The sequence below is a fragment of the Nothobranchius furzeri genome, chromosome 1 (genome assembly GCF_043380555.1).
Source record: "Nothobranchius furzeri strain GRZ-AD chromosome 1, NfurGRZ-RIMD1, whole genome shotgun sequence".
Lineage (NCBI taxonomy): Eukaryota > Metazoa > Chordata > Actinopteri > Cyprinodontiformes > Nothobranchiidae > Nothobranchius > Nothobranchius furzeri.
The window spans coordinates 36,159,377-36,172,919 of NC_091741.1; the positions used below are offsets into that span (position 1 = coordinate 36,159,377).

Genomic DNA, 13,543 nt, shown 5'->3' on the forward strand with positions numbered 1-13,543 from the left:
CAGGCTAAAGGTCAAAGGTGACAGATCATCTGCTGCTGTGGCCCCCAGACTCTGGACCTCTCTCCCCCTGAGCCTGAGATCAGTGGACTCAGTGGTCTCCTTTAAAAAGCAGCTGAAGACTCACTTGTTCAAGCTGGCTTTTGTATGACCTTCTTCACCTCTCTCTTTATTCTGCTCTCCCCACCTATTCCACCTTCCTCAGGATCCACTGATTTCCCTCTTTCCTGTTCACTCTCGCTCTTTCTTTACATTTTTTTTATCACAATTGTCTATTTTTGCTCATTTTAAATATATTTTTAAACATTTTCTAAATGCTTTTGTATATTTTTACATTTTTTTGTTTTTGTGAAGCTCCTCGTGATTTTTATCTGGAGAGGTGCTATAGAAATGATATTTTCTTCTTCTTCTTCTTCTTCTTCTTCTTCTTCTACTAAAGCATAAAAAACACGCAAAAGCAAACCGTTAAACAACTAACCAGTACATAAATAAAGGAATGAATGAATAAATAAATGTGTAAACAAACAGAAATATTTGTAAATAAAGGTATTAAATTGTACTTTTAAATAGTTATTTGCATATGGATCATCTACCTGCTTATCCATGCAGGGTCATGGGGGGCTGGTGCTCTCCAGCGGGCGGGGTCCACCCTGAACAGGATGCCAGTCCACCACACACACACACACACACACACACACACACACACACACACACACACACACACACACACACACACACACTCACACACACACAGCCGGAACACCCGGAGAGAACCCGGGACCTGCTGCATGGCAACAGCGCTAACCACTGCACCACTGTGCTAGGACATGATGATCTTATCTGTGCAAACTCAAGAAATGCTTGGAGCCGGTTAAAGTTTGCTTCCAAACATAAGTTAGAATAAAATATTAGAACATTTTAATTTTATTTAAAGAAAAAATGAGTTTGAGGACTGAGAACCTACATGGACTTTACTGATCCCACAGTTACAGAATTAAGTATTAGGTTTGAATTTAGAGTTAGTCAAAGTGTTTTTTAAAGATTTTGCTGCTTTTTTGGAATAGAAAAAGTTTGACAGTGAAGAAAATTTGCTTTTGATCATCAGCTAAAATTTTACCTAAAAATCCCTGAAAGTGGTCATCAATACTTTTGTTGTTTAGTTTTCATTTTAGAACAACAAAAACTCAAACCAAAGCCTTTCCTCAACCGAGACAAAAAGAAACGTGTCTAACATTTAAACTTTTTGGCGGGGCGGCGTTAGGCCCGGCTACTTGCAATAATACCTAGCTGCGGACATTGCTCAGGAAAAACACGCCCAGGAAAAACACGCCCCCCCCCCCCCCCACACACACACACACACACAAAACACGCCCCCGCCCCCCTGTTGAGCTACCCCCGAGCTCAACAACGGCGAACAACACAATTGAAAGACACTAAATAAAGAAATAGTATTAATGTAATTAGACAGAACTCCAGGTTTAAATATGAATGTATGGATTTTTTTTGGCCATCCCCAGTGAGATTATTTTTGTTTCTTGCATACACACTTTATGGCCATCCCCAGTGAGATTATAAAACACAGATACCACCAACAAATAATCAGTAGCCGTACAATAATCAGTTGCCGGTAGGCACAACATACCTATGCTTACTGAAGTTAGCAGGTGAGTAATGTACCGTATGTGCAAGTGTTTATTTTAAATGCAATAAAATTAAATATCAGATAAAGTAATTAGTGGAAATCGTTTTAATTAACCCCTTAAGCCCACTAGCCTCCACTTTTGGGAGCACGCCTCCTACAGCAACATTTAACTTTCAACCATTTGTTATTACAGGCACTAACAGTGGGTCTAAGTTCATACGAGTGAGTAGTTAATATTTATGTTACTATTTATGATTTTTTATTGCTTCTTTACAGTGAAAAGCTGCTGATGTGTAATTTTTGGGCATATTTACATGTGTATTTATGTATTTCATATATTCTGTTAACAGGAATAATTGCTGGCCCTTTGACACAAAATGTATTGATTTAGAAATTACTAAAATATTTTGCATTAAGTATACAATTCACAAGACTAGTAAACTCATATTGACCATACACTAATCTGGAAAGAATATACTGTAAACACAAAAGCAGAAAAGTTTGGCTTTAGAAAAAAAGTTCAGACAAATGAACCATCCAGCAACAGCTTTTATTGGCCTACAAAAACCTTCGAAAAATAAAAAATAAAAATGTCCACACAATGACATGAGTCCAGAGCTTTTCTGAATTTCTCAGAGTATGAGCAGTTCCATGGCATAGGACATCAGCTGCCTCTCACTAATGAGACAAAGGTAAATAGCAATTAGTAAAAATGACATTTACACCTAGAGGCTGTCATAAACAATGTGAAAACAATACATATAGACATTAGCACTGTTCTTGTGTTTGTAGAATACCTCCAGTCACACTGCTGTACATTTCTGTGGCTTTGTCTGGTCAACATTCATGGACAGCTGAAAGTGCATGGATGGTTGCCTGAGTAATGAGGTGAACAAAAGGCCATCTTTCATGTAGACATTAGTCTGTCATGTTGCAGGTAACAAGATATTAACCATGAGTTATAGACTGACAACAGTAAAGGCAAAAAATATTTTCATGTGATACAAAAAATTTTTCAGAATGCTGACCACGTTGTGTTGGTCCATGCCGTCATTGTTCTTAATCACGACACACAAAAAACATGACTTCATGCACAGCAGTTACAATTAATTTTATTTTGTTGTCATGCAATAATCTTCACTCATATTCACCTGTTCTCTGGGTGGAAAGCTGTAGGGAGTGTTAAAATACACCTCTGCTGATGTCATTTCCTACTGAGTTACAACCAATCAGCTACTCCAGAGCAGGTACTCAGAAGTGTCCTGAAAACGGCCGTTTGACATGTCGGGAGGTTCCTGTAAATCTATCCTCAAGTTCTTGTAGTGGAAACACGCCTATTGATACGGTTCACATGCCATCAATTTCTTATTTTTTTTTATCTCTTACAAAATCATAGCTGTGTATAGCTTTTTAAGTTTTACATTGTTGTTGTTGTTGTTGTTTTTTTTGGGGTTACTCAGAGATGTTGCACAGCAGACAGCTGTGGGAACCTGGGTGGAGAAAACTGCTCTGGATTTGGAGGTATTGCCTGCAGTATCAAAATTAAACTGAAATGTAATTATCGGCTATTTGTTGAATTTAACTGTCATACAGGGTGTTCCTAAGCAGACACATGGCAATGATTGTGGTGTCTTCATGATAATGGTGAATGACGTAATGCCGTATACAATAACGTGACACACGATTTTTTGTATTCTTTTGTTGGATATCTTATTTATAATTGCATCTTTAAGCCAAGAAATTTTTCTATATGACGTTAATTGAGTTCCAGGTACAGAAGCTGGAGCCACTGATTGGATAACATGTAGTATTTTGCATGGCTTCAATTGAAGAACTATGTTAGGTTCATGTAAAGCTACATTACACAACTGAATTACTTGAAATCAACACAGTAACAAAACAAAACCACAACAAAAACAGCATTACATAAAGTTAATAAATGGATTGTGGACAGTGCTAATTCTATCCATGCAGTTTATCATGTCTTCTCTAATATACAGTTTATTGTAATGATCTGCACTACATATTTTAGTGTAAATGTGTGCCCACACAACAGCTGAGAGGACTGGGGCATCCTATCTCCTGGTCAAGTTCCCCATCCCAGGAACTACCCTGGAGTTCTGCTAATGGAAACATGCCTAATATCTGTAATCCACAGAACAGAGAACATGTCCAAGAACGGGACCATGCAAATTGGTAAATATTCATAATTTCCTAAAGTTCAAAAAGGACATTGTCTTTCTGTCCCCCTCCCCTTTTCATTGCATTTAATATTTGTCTATTTTCTTCACTTTCAGCTATTTGAAGCAAATCTCATCTGACCCTATAACAAATGTGCAGAGCAAAGTACATTTATTATCACATTGCCCCCTGATTGAACTTATTTTAGGAAATTTTTGTAAACATTGGCAGGTCAGGATAACGTGACCTCCAGCACACACAACACTGACAACCTCAACAGATTCCTGTAGGCCTGACTGGAGAAACCATCTGCTCTTCTGAAATAATGGGAATCCAGAAATGAAATTTCTTTCTGGAGTGGCCTCATTACCTACAGAAAATAGAACAGATGTACAATTAGCCAAAAACCACAGGAAACTCACAAATGACTTTAAGGTTAAAACACGCACATCATCTACATCATATGTCCTAACATGTTATGTTGATATTGTATGCCACTCACAAAATTGTTCTGTAAATGGTATAATGTTCTTACGCTCAGCAGAAAATGCCCTCGAATCCACAGTGGGATGATGATGGCATCTTTCTGGTCAGCATCTTTCTGTAAAAAAAATAAAATAAATAAAAACCAAACAAGGCGCTGTACACTAAAAATGTTAGTTAAGTAAACCGGCGTTATACAATCATGTCGAACACAGATAAAAGATACAAAGGAAATACAACAAAATTCCCAAAAGCTAACAGCTAAAAATCAATAAGACACAGGGAGAATAAAAAAATTAGAAAAACATTTTAAAAAGAACCTCAATAGTACGGAAGTTGATATTGTAAAGTCCATTTTTAAACAGTGCAGATGTAAGTGAGGTTCATAATTATGTGTAAGCTAGGTTGTAGTGAGTTTTCAGGCGTGATTTAAAAATGCTAGCTGTTGGTGCTTGCCTCACTAGCAGTGGTAATGCGTTCCACAGCTTCGGTGCACAGAGAAAGCCCTTTCTCCGCGGCTTTTTAAACGTGCATTCGGAACAGCTAGGAGGAGCTTAATAATAAAAAAATCGTGAGTTTGCTGCTTATTAGATGAGGAGTCATAAACGGTCAAATAAACAGCCTATTGTTACGTTTATTTTGGCCAAAAGGCTTGCGTGTAGCCCATTAAAAATTATATTAAGAAATTTGCGTCCATGATGTCTTCCCCCACTGCCAATAATGCTTAATTTTATATAAAAGTGTTTCAGAGAAAAATTACGATTGCGCTATCTATCAAACTATGTCTTAAACGTTCAAATTTCTAGTACAAAATCTTCGCAAGTTGTAAAAATATAAATCTGTCGCAACACGCATGCGAGTTCTCGTCTTCGTACATGCACGCGTGTTTTGTACATAGGGGCGTGTTTGGCCTGGGCGTGTTTTTCCTGGGCAATGTCCGCAGCTAGACCTTACTCGCTACTTGGGCTGGAGCCCCGGATGTTTCATCATAAGCCCCGGATCTAAATCGCGGAAGTAACATGCAGTACCAAAGTCCAACAGAGAGGGAGCAGCTGGCAGTAGTTTGTATACAGCCTGCCTGAGCCTCCACCACTGAAGAAGAAGCCCTTCAGCAGCCGGCTTCTTCTACACTCTCTGCCTGAAACGCATGAGTGAAGATGGACATAAGGACGTTTTTTAGACCAAAAGTACAACGACAGAACCCCAGCTTTGATGAGACTGGTGCTGACTCAGGTTTGTGAGTCTTATTTGAAAATATTTGTTGTGCTGCTGGTTTGCCTAAAGTTAGCTTACTATCAGGTAAAGTTGTTGGAGAAAGAAGGGAATATTTACTATCATCTCACACTAAACACTAACAGGAACAATACTCTGCCCTGAATATGCTTAATATGTAGCTTCAGATTAAAAATTATGTGGTACAAGACATATATATATGTTGACTAGTGTGTGCCACCTGTGTGCGCGCTCGTGTGTGTGTGTGTGTGTGTGTGTGTGTGTGTGTGTGTGAGTGTGTGTGTGTGTGTTAAGCCCTGGATCTTCTTCAGTCCTAAGGCCTAGTCCACACGTAGCCGGGTTTTTTTAAAAACGAATATCCGCCCCTCCAAAAACTTGCATCCACACCACCTTGTTTAAAAACAAAACTCTGTCCACACGTACCCGGATAAATACGTTGTTAAGGACATGCCAGACCTGTAGGCGGCAGCACTTCCCCGTTCTTAACCTCGTCCTTCGTCTGTGGTCTTCCACAAGGAGCAGTAATTCCGCTTGCAAAAACAAACAAGCAGAAAGCGCTTGGACAATTGATAAAGCGAGCGCAGCTCTGAGGGCATCCATGCTGTCGGCTAGTGTAAACACAGGTCGCACACGTGATGTCAGCATGTTTTTGTCGCGGAAAGTGACGTTGCGGACCATAAAACTCCGGTTTTGTCTGTCCACACGCACACACCCAAAACGGAGAAAACGCAGATCTTCACTTTGGCCGGAGTTTTTAAAAAGATCCGTTTTCGTGTGAAAAAACTCCGTTTTCGTGTGGATGACAGGCCAAAACGTAGAAGAATATCTACGTTTAGGCAGATCCCCGGCTACGTGTGGACAGGGCCTAAATCCGCCCCTGCTCTTTGGTGAAACTTTGGATAAAATTGGTTTAATTCGTTTTGACGACAACATTTTTCGGAAATGCTCCGGCAGGTGGCACCTTTACGTCTGCAGACGCTTTTGCACGTCTGTTTCTCCTCGGAGGCAGATTTCCTCATGATGACAACATCGCCAAAAGCTCCTACCACTTTTAAAACAGCCCGTCTGCTCCGTGGCTCGTGAGTGAGGAGCGCGGCGTATCGCCTCACATTACAGACTAATCTTGTTCTGGTCGCTGTTTCTCCATACGATCTGGGCAGAGATGGCATTAGAGTGATACTGCATTGTGCTACTGAAACACTACCCCCCCCCCCCCCCCCCCACCCAGCTGCAGCATGTCACACGGTCAGACCCCTCCGCCTGTCATCCTCCCACGTGCCTCAGTGGAGATGCGGCGTGCAGCTTGTGAGTCCCGGCCACCTGCAGGAGTTTGCACAACACTCGGCTCGAGTGCAGGTCTTCAAAGAGGGAGAAGCTCGTATTTAAGTAGATTATTTTATTGTGTTTACATTATTTTTCCCAGAATCTGCAGCTGTTTGCCCTTTGCTTAGTGAGACAGACAGGTACACAGCAGCTCGTGCCAAAGCACACACCGGGGTTGGCAGTGGTGTGTGAGAACAGCCATTTTTTTCAAGACCTAATCCTATACACTCATTCACTTGGTGTACTTGTACGGGGATGCTTGATTGCCAGCACTACAATAAACCTGTTGTGCTGCTGTGATCAGAGCGGAAAGTCGTGAAAAGGTCACTGTGTAAACATTCCTGTTCTTGAGAGAGGTTGAAGACTCCAGGATCTATGCTCTCCCATCTTTCTGGATGCTGTTAAACGCACCACATTAGTTAGATTATCACCTTATGATTAGCTGGTTTAAATGGTCACGGAGAGGTATCCCAACCAGGAACAGCAGAAATCCACAGGAGGAGAAGGATCTCATTGGAGCTTGTTGATCATTTCTGGTGATAACGGGGAAGTGGTGTATTTATGAAAACAGCTGGTGGGTCAGAACGTTTCAGATTCTCAAATGTGACGTAAAAGTCGCTCATCCAATCTACGTCAGGTTCAAACACGAAACCAAACGGCGCTTTTATTCTGTTGCACATTAAAGATAATTTCCTGGACGTCCTCTGTTCAGAGAAATAACGTTTCCTTTTCTTATCCCCTTCATGTATTTTCCCCTATTTTTAATCAATCAATCAATCAATCAATCAATCAATCAATCAATCAATCAATCAAATTTTCTTTATAGAGCACTTTTCATGCAAAGCAAGCAACACAAAGTGTTTAACTCATTCCCTGCCAGCGTTTCTCAGCGTTTTTACTGTTTTTTTAAGAGTGACAGAACGTAACGCGCTAGGATGATGTCGACGCCAAAACAACCAAAACAAAGGAGAGACTCACCTCTTACATCAGGAAGAATCCGCGCGTTTCGAGCGTTTTCGGTTCTTTCATAATCCGTTGTTGAATTGTGATCGGCAGACGCTTTTCCGGTTCACGCCTCACTTTTTTTACAGCAGCGGCCCAAAACGATCTCCTAACACATGGATGTTCTGCTTCCTGATCACGTGACGTGTGACGTATGTGGATGTAGATCGGCTTTAGAGCTGAGATGTTTGTTTTCATTGTGCGGGGGCTCGTCCGACGCCCACACAGTAAAAACATGCAAATGACGGCTTTAGTCGTTATTGGGAGTGAATACCCATATAACCCACATTCCCTCCCTTTCCCTCACCTAAAATAATTATGACAGTTTCACCCCAATCCACAAACCATTCCCAGGCACGCACGCACACGCACACGCACACGCACACGCACACACACACACACACACACACACACACACACACACACACACACACACACACACACACACACACACACACACACACACACACACTACAGTGAGTACTCATCACTCAACCCCCAGTTGCTGCAAGGACTGCACTGATTCTGCAAACCTGCGCCATGCACCGTGCGTTTGCTCGACCGGGCTGACGGCGTGACCCCACCGAGGCCTCCGGCTGACAGTCAGCAACAAAACTCGTAAGCAACAAAAGAAGAAGAAGAGGAAGCTTGAAATGGAGTAGTTTCTGTCTCGTGTGCCAGATCTGTTTCCGTGGGTTGTTGGCAAAGTGGAGCAGAGCTGAGTGAGAATTCAGCACCGTAGGGTTACGTGTGAACAGGTTAGCCGTGGGAGTTTGTAAATATGTGTGGGTGAAGATTTCAACCTCCAAGCCAAACCTATTTTTAGAGCCACGTCAGCTTTAACTGATAAAGAAGGTAGAAAAAAAGAGTGTGTAGTGGCACGATCTGCACCCAGTTCTACCATAACAACCAAACAACCCGCAACCCGACTTCACACCTAGAGGCACGGAGCCGGAACGACATGGATGCATCGCGAAGAGCTTTAAAAAAAAGGTCTGGCTAATGACGAGAGCAGAATTCCAGGTATTTATTGTGTAAAAGATTCCAAACGTTCCCTTTCTCAGCCACCAATTTTCACTTTTCACCCACCCCCGCCCTTCATGCCTTCTTCTCTGTACAGTAGCAAACACAGCAAGCCACTTCAAGAAGTGTGACAGAAGCTGTCATCACAGAAAACAACAAAGTGAGAGAACAAACTGCCTCCGTTCAACCTCTCCGACGCCCCCGAGTGTCAAAGATGATCTCGTTCTGTCGTTTTCTCAATCCTTCACAGGAAGCTGAGGTTGAAAAGAGGTTGAAGCTGTCAAAATATATGTAAAGACATAGGGGAGGGTGGTAAAAAAGGCAAACAAATTAGTAAATCGATAAATAAATACCAATAATTCAATAGATCAGTAAATGGCTCCATAAGGAAACGATTAAGAAAAAAATCATAGTTTAAATACATAAATAAGCAAACTGTTATATAAAACAAACAAATGAAGAGCGGGGGTGGGTGAAAAGTTAAATAAAACAAATATTATGTAAAATTTGAATCTTGAAATTGTAGTTTTACTAAAGTATTTCACTATTTTTAGAACTCTGTAGAAATGAGATCAGTTTGCTTCACAAAAGACGAAAAAACAAGGAATTTGTACCATACCGTGTTTATTTATAAAGCGCATTTCAAAACAGCATGACAGCTGACCAAAGTGCTGCACAGTAAAAAGGACAAACCCCAAGATAAAAACAGATAAAAGTCATATAGGAGGTCAAATCTAAAAAGTTGTAAAAGAAACGTACAACAATAAAATACAGAGTCACAATAAAACGTAAAAGCACTAAAAACTAGATTATTGAATAAAAGCTAAATGATAGAAGAAGGCCTTCAGTACCGACTTCAATCGGCCCAGTTCTGGTGCCTGTCAAACACTAACGGGGAGAGTGTTCCAGAGTTTAGGAGCAGCGAACCCAAAGGTCCGCTCTCCACCAGATTTGTACCTCATTTTCGGGACGCACAAAAGCAAATGATGTGCAGATCTGCAGGTTTCTGGTTGGAGCATACGGCTTTATCAGTTCTGAAAGATAAGCCGGGGCTTGACCATTCAGAATGTTGGAGACAAAGGTCAAAACCTTAAACTGGATGCGATATTTAACAGGCGGCCAGCGCAAGCGTGCAAGGACGGGTGAACTGAGACAGCGTCTCGAGGTGTTTGTCAGGAACCTAGCCGCCGCATTTTGCTTTCTCTGTAGACGCTCGATTGCTGAGGCGCTGACACCAACAAGTAGTGAGTTGGCATAGTCTAAACGTGTAGTTACAAAGGCGGGAACAACAGACTCCAGCTGAGGTCGTTTGACTTTAAGCGCGAGTAGTTGAAAAAGCAGGACCAGACTGTAGAGTTAGTTTGTGATCTCATTAACAGATCAGAGTCAGGTTTCACTCCCAGACTGGATACACAGGATTTAAGATTTAAAAACGGTAGAGGGGAGTCACCAGGTGCATGTATTGGATTTATTGGATTAAAAAGCATGGCGTCGGTCTTGTTTTCATTAAGGCAAAGGAAGTTCTCTGACAGCCAACCTCTAGCTGCAGTAATACAGTCGACAAGGAGGCGTGTTGAGTCAGGTTTACTTAACGCCAGATAAATCTGGCCATCGTCCGCGTAAAGGTGATAACTTGTCTCTGAAGACAACATGTTTACATTTATTTAGTGTTTTTTAACTGAGTTACAATAACTTCCTGTGTCCTAAAATAAAGGTTCATCTCAGAAATTAGAAAATTGTATTTGTCTCTAGATTCATAATAAGGAAAATACCTCAGGCTTGTACTTCTTATGGCAACAGATGAGAAAAGCAACACGTCAGTGTCTCTGAAATGTTTAATGTTACTTCAAATGGATAAAAACAAATTCTAATTTTAAGTTTTAAAGACTTAAAGTATCTGTATGGATCAGTGCTTGGTTGCCTCATTTAGCATGGAGACCATCAGCCTGGGTTGGGGTCAGGGCTAGGGTAACCCATTGGTCCAGAGAAGGTTAACCTTGTCAGATTAGTGGGCGACGGTGGCACAGGAGTTAAGTGCTCGCCTCGTAATCGGAAGGTTGCAGGTTTGAGCCCCGCTCAGTCTGTCGCTGTCGTTGTGTCCTTGGGCAAGACACTTAACCCACGTTGCCTGCTGGTGGTGGTCGGAGGGACCGGTGGCGCCAGTGCTCGGCAGCCTCGCCTCTGTCAGTGCGCCCCAGGGCAGCTGTGGCTACATCGTAGCTCATCCCCACCAGTGTGTGAATGGGTGAATGACTGATTGCGTTGTAAAGCGCCTTGGGGGGTTCCAGGACCCTAGAAGGTGCTGTATCAAACACAGGCCATTTCATTTACCATTAGTCAGGAGAAGGAAGCATGGAGTTCTCTCCTGGTAGATGTCCGTGTTGACTGTGGACTTCAGAAACCAGTGGACCAACAGCAGCAGATGGGCCCAAACCATCACTCACTGTGGACACTTCACTCAGAACTTCCAGCAGCCTGGATCACGCTCATCTTCACTCCTCCTTCAGACTCTGGGACCTTAATCTTTGAATGACCTCCAGCGCTTTGTGATTTATATCTGTGAAAGGCGCTATATAAATAAACTTTTACTTACTTACTTACGTAACTTTTTTATCAGATGAATTATTTTATGTATTCCTGACGGGAACCTCTCCTCTGTCCCGACCGCGTTGATGGCCTGTTGCACTTCGGCAGCCAGTGTCTCGTTCTCGCTGTCGATAATCCGGGGAATTCCCTCACGAGCCGAGGATGTAGAGCGACCGAATATGGTTAATTGAGGGCGTTACTGTATATAAATGACCGTGACTAGACACGAGCGCCTGGGTACAGACGAGTGCAGAGGAACAGGCGTACGAGAGGCCACCGCAGGCTTCATAAATCAGGATTTGGACCGTTTGAATTAATCTTCTAAATTTCAATCATAGGACGGAATAAAGGACAGTTTCTACGAACGTTTGTGAGGACCCAGACCCGGTTCTCCTCAGACCGGCTAAGATGCCTCTAACCTTGTCTCCAGCTATAGGTATCACAAGGAACGTGACATCTGTAGCTCCTGTGTAGGTCCCGTTCGTGTTACGACGCTCTTAATGCTCTGACATCATCATCATCAGTCCCCTCCTTGTGGAGCTCCATATTCCTGAATGGATTTAGCTCAGCGATCCCAAGTTCTCCATGTTGCTGCTGCTTTTCCTACCAACCCCTCTATGAACCCTTGGATTGAGCACTGCCCCCGTTAGTTGCTTCCCATCCTTGTGGACACGGTCCGTGATGGTCTTCTGGACATGTGTCCAGTCTTCTCCGTGACTGAGACCGTTTAAAGAATCGTGAACCGTTGCAGGTGTTTTGTGTTAATTAGCTGATTAAAAATTGACGAACACAACCAAACTCAACATTTCAGACCACATTTGACTTTAAATGCGCCATGGCCGCCCATGGACGTAATTTTCCCTTTAGAAGTGGGGGGACATGGGAGGGGGGGGTATCTTTACAGTATTTTCTAATGGGAAACAGGTTTCAACACAAATGGTTGTTTTCCGCTTGGTCCTAGAGCTCAACCAGTGTCAATTTAATATAACGTAGTATTGTTTTTGGATGGTAAAAAGTGCAGGGGTCAAAACTTGACTTTGGAAAAAGTGGGAGGGGACATGTCCCCCCTGCCCCCCCCCCCCCCCCCCCCCCAAATTACGTCCATGTGGCCGCCCCTGGCATGTACGGCTAAGAAGGAACGACTACTGAACGCAGCTGTGTGTAAACTAAACCGGCCAGCTGACCAGCAAGTTCACTTCTGGAGCAACATCACTTCTAAACCAAAGGAAGAGCTCAGAAAGACAACGATGACACATTTTAGTGTTTAAAAGACGGCAGCCCAGGTATTCGTGCGGATCCTACATGTTCCTGAGAGAAAACTGGCACCTCTTCAGTAATCGAATGTCAGAAAGGCAAATCTCATCTAGATTGCCGAAGGAGCGAGAAAGAGCGACGGAGAGGAAGAGAGGCAGGTGGGGAGGGAGATGAGGTGAGCTCCAGAGAAATGAAACTAATATCAGCCTCCCTCTCTAGCTACTGGCTGATATTTCATTCACCAGGAGGCACCGAGGGGCTGAACCCCACCCCAGCCCAACGTTAGCACCCCAACCACTATGTCTGTCAGTAGCTGGCCCCGACTCTCCCCTGCAGGTGATAACAGATTAAACCTATTCCATTTCATGCCTCAGGCTCCCAAATACAATCCATGTGGGGCTCCTCCAGGCCCCGCAGCTCCCCTGTGTCCCCTCCCTACGGGCCCCCCGCCCTAGGTAGAAAGCTGGCAGTGGCTGCCCCAGTCCACTGGGCTAAGCCTCTGAGATGGCGGCCTGTAAGATTACAGGCCATCTGAGGAAATTAATGTGTGTGTGTGTGTGTGTGTGTGTAATAGGGGTATGTCAGCTTAGATGGTCCGTGCGCTGCATTTAACACCGTCCTGCCTTCTCCTTTTCACTTATTAGAGTTTAGAAAGTATCTCAAAAGTATAATTACCAGCAAGTACACAAGCGGGCTGTGAAGTACGCTTGGTTTCTACGCCGTGCTTTTCGGTCCTCCCTTGCTATGTTGATGTCTCACCGTCTGGAGTCAGGAAATGTTCATAGGATGCTGCCAACGTGCTTCCCTGGCTGCATTCCT

At 43.0% G+C, this 13,543-nt stretch overlaps 1 long non-coding RNA gene across 1 annotated transcript; it reads right to left on the reverse strand.

The window, feature by feature from the left end:
• Positions 1-2,170: 2,170 nt before the first annotated feature.
• Positions 2,171-3,499, reverse strand: LOC139071472 (uncharacterized). Its single transcript, XR_011521359.1, has 2 exons — positions 2,437-3,499; positions 2,171-2,317 (listed from the first exon to the last, which is right to left on the reverse strand). It is a non-coding gene; the product is annotated as an uncharacterized lncRNA (long non-coding RNA).
• Between the last annotated feature and the right edge of the window lie 10,044 nt (positions 3,500-13,543).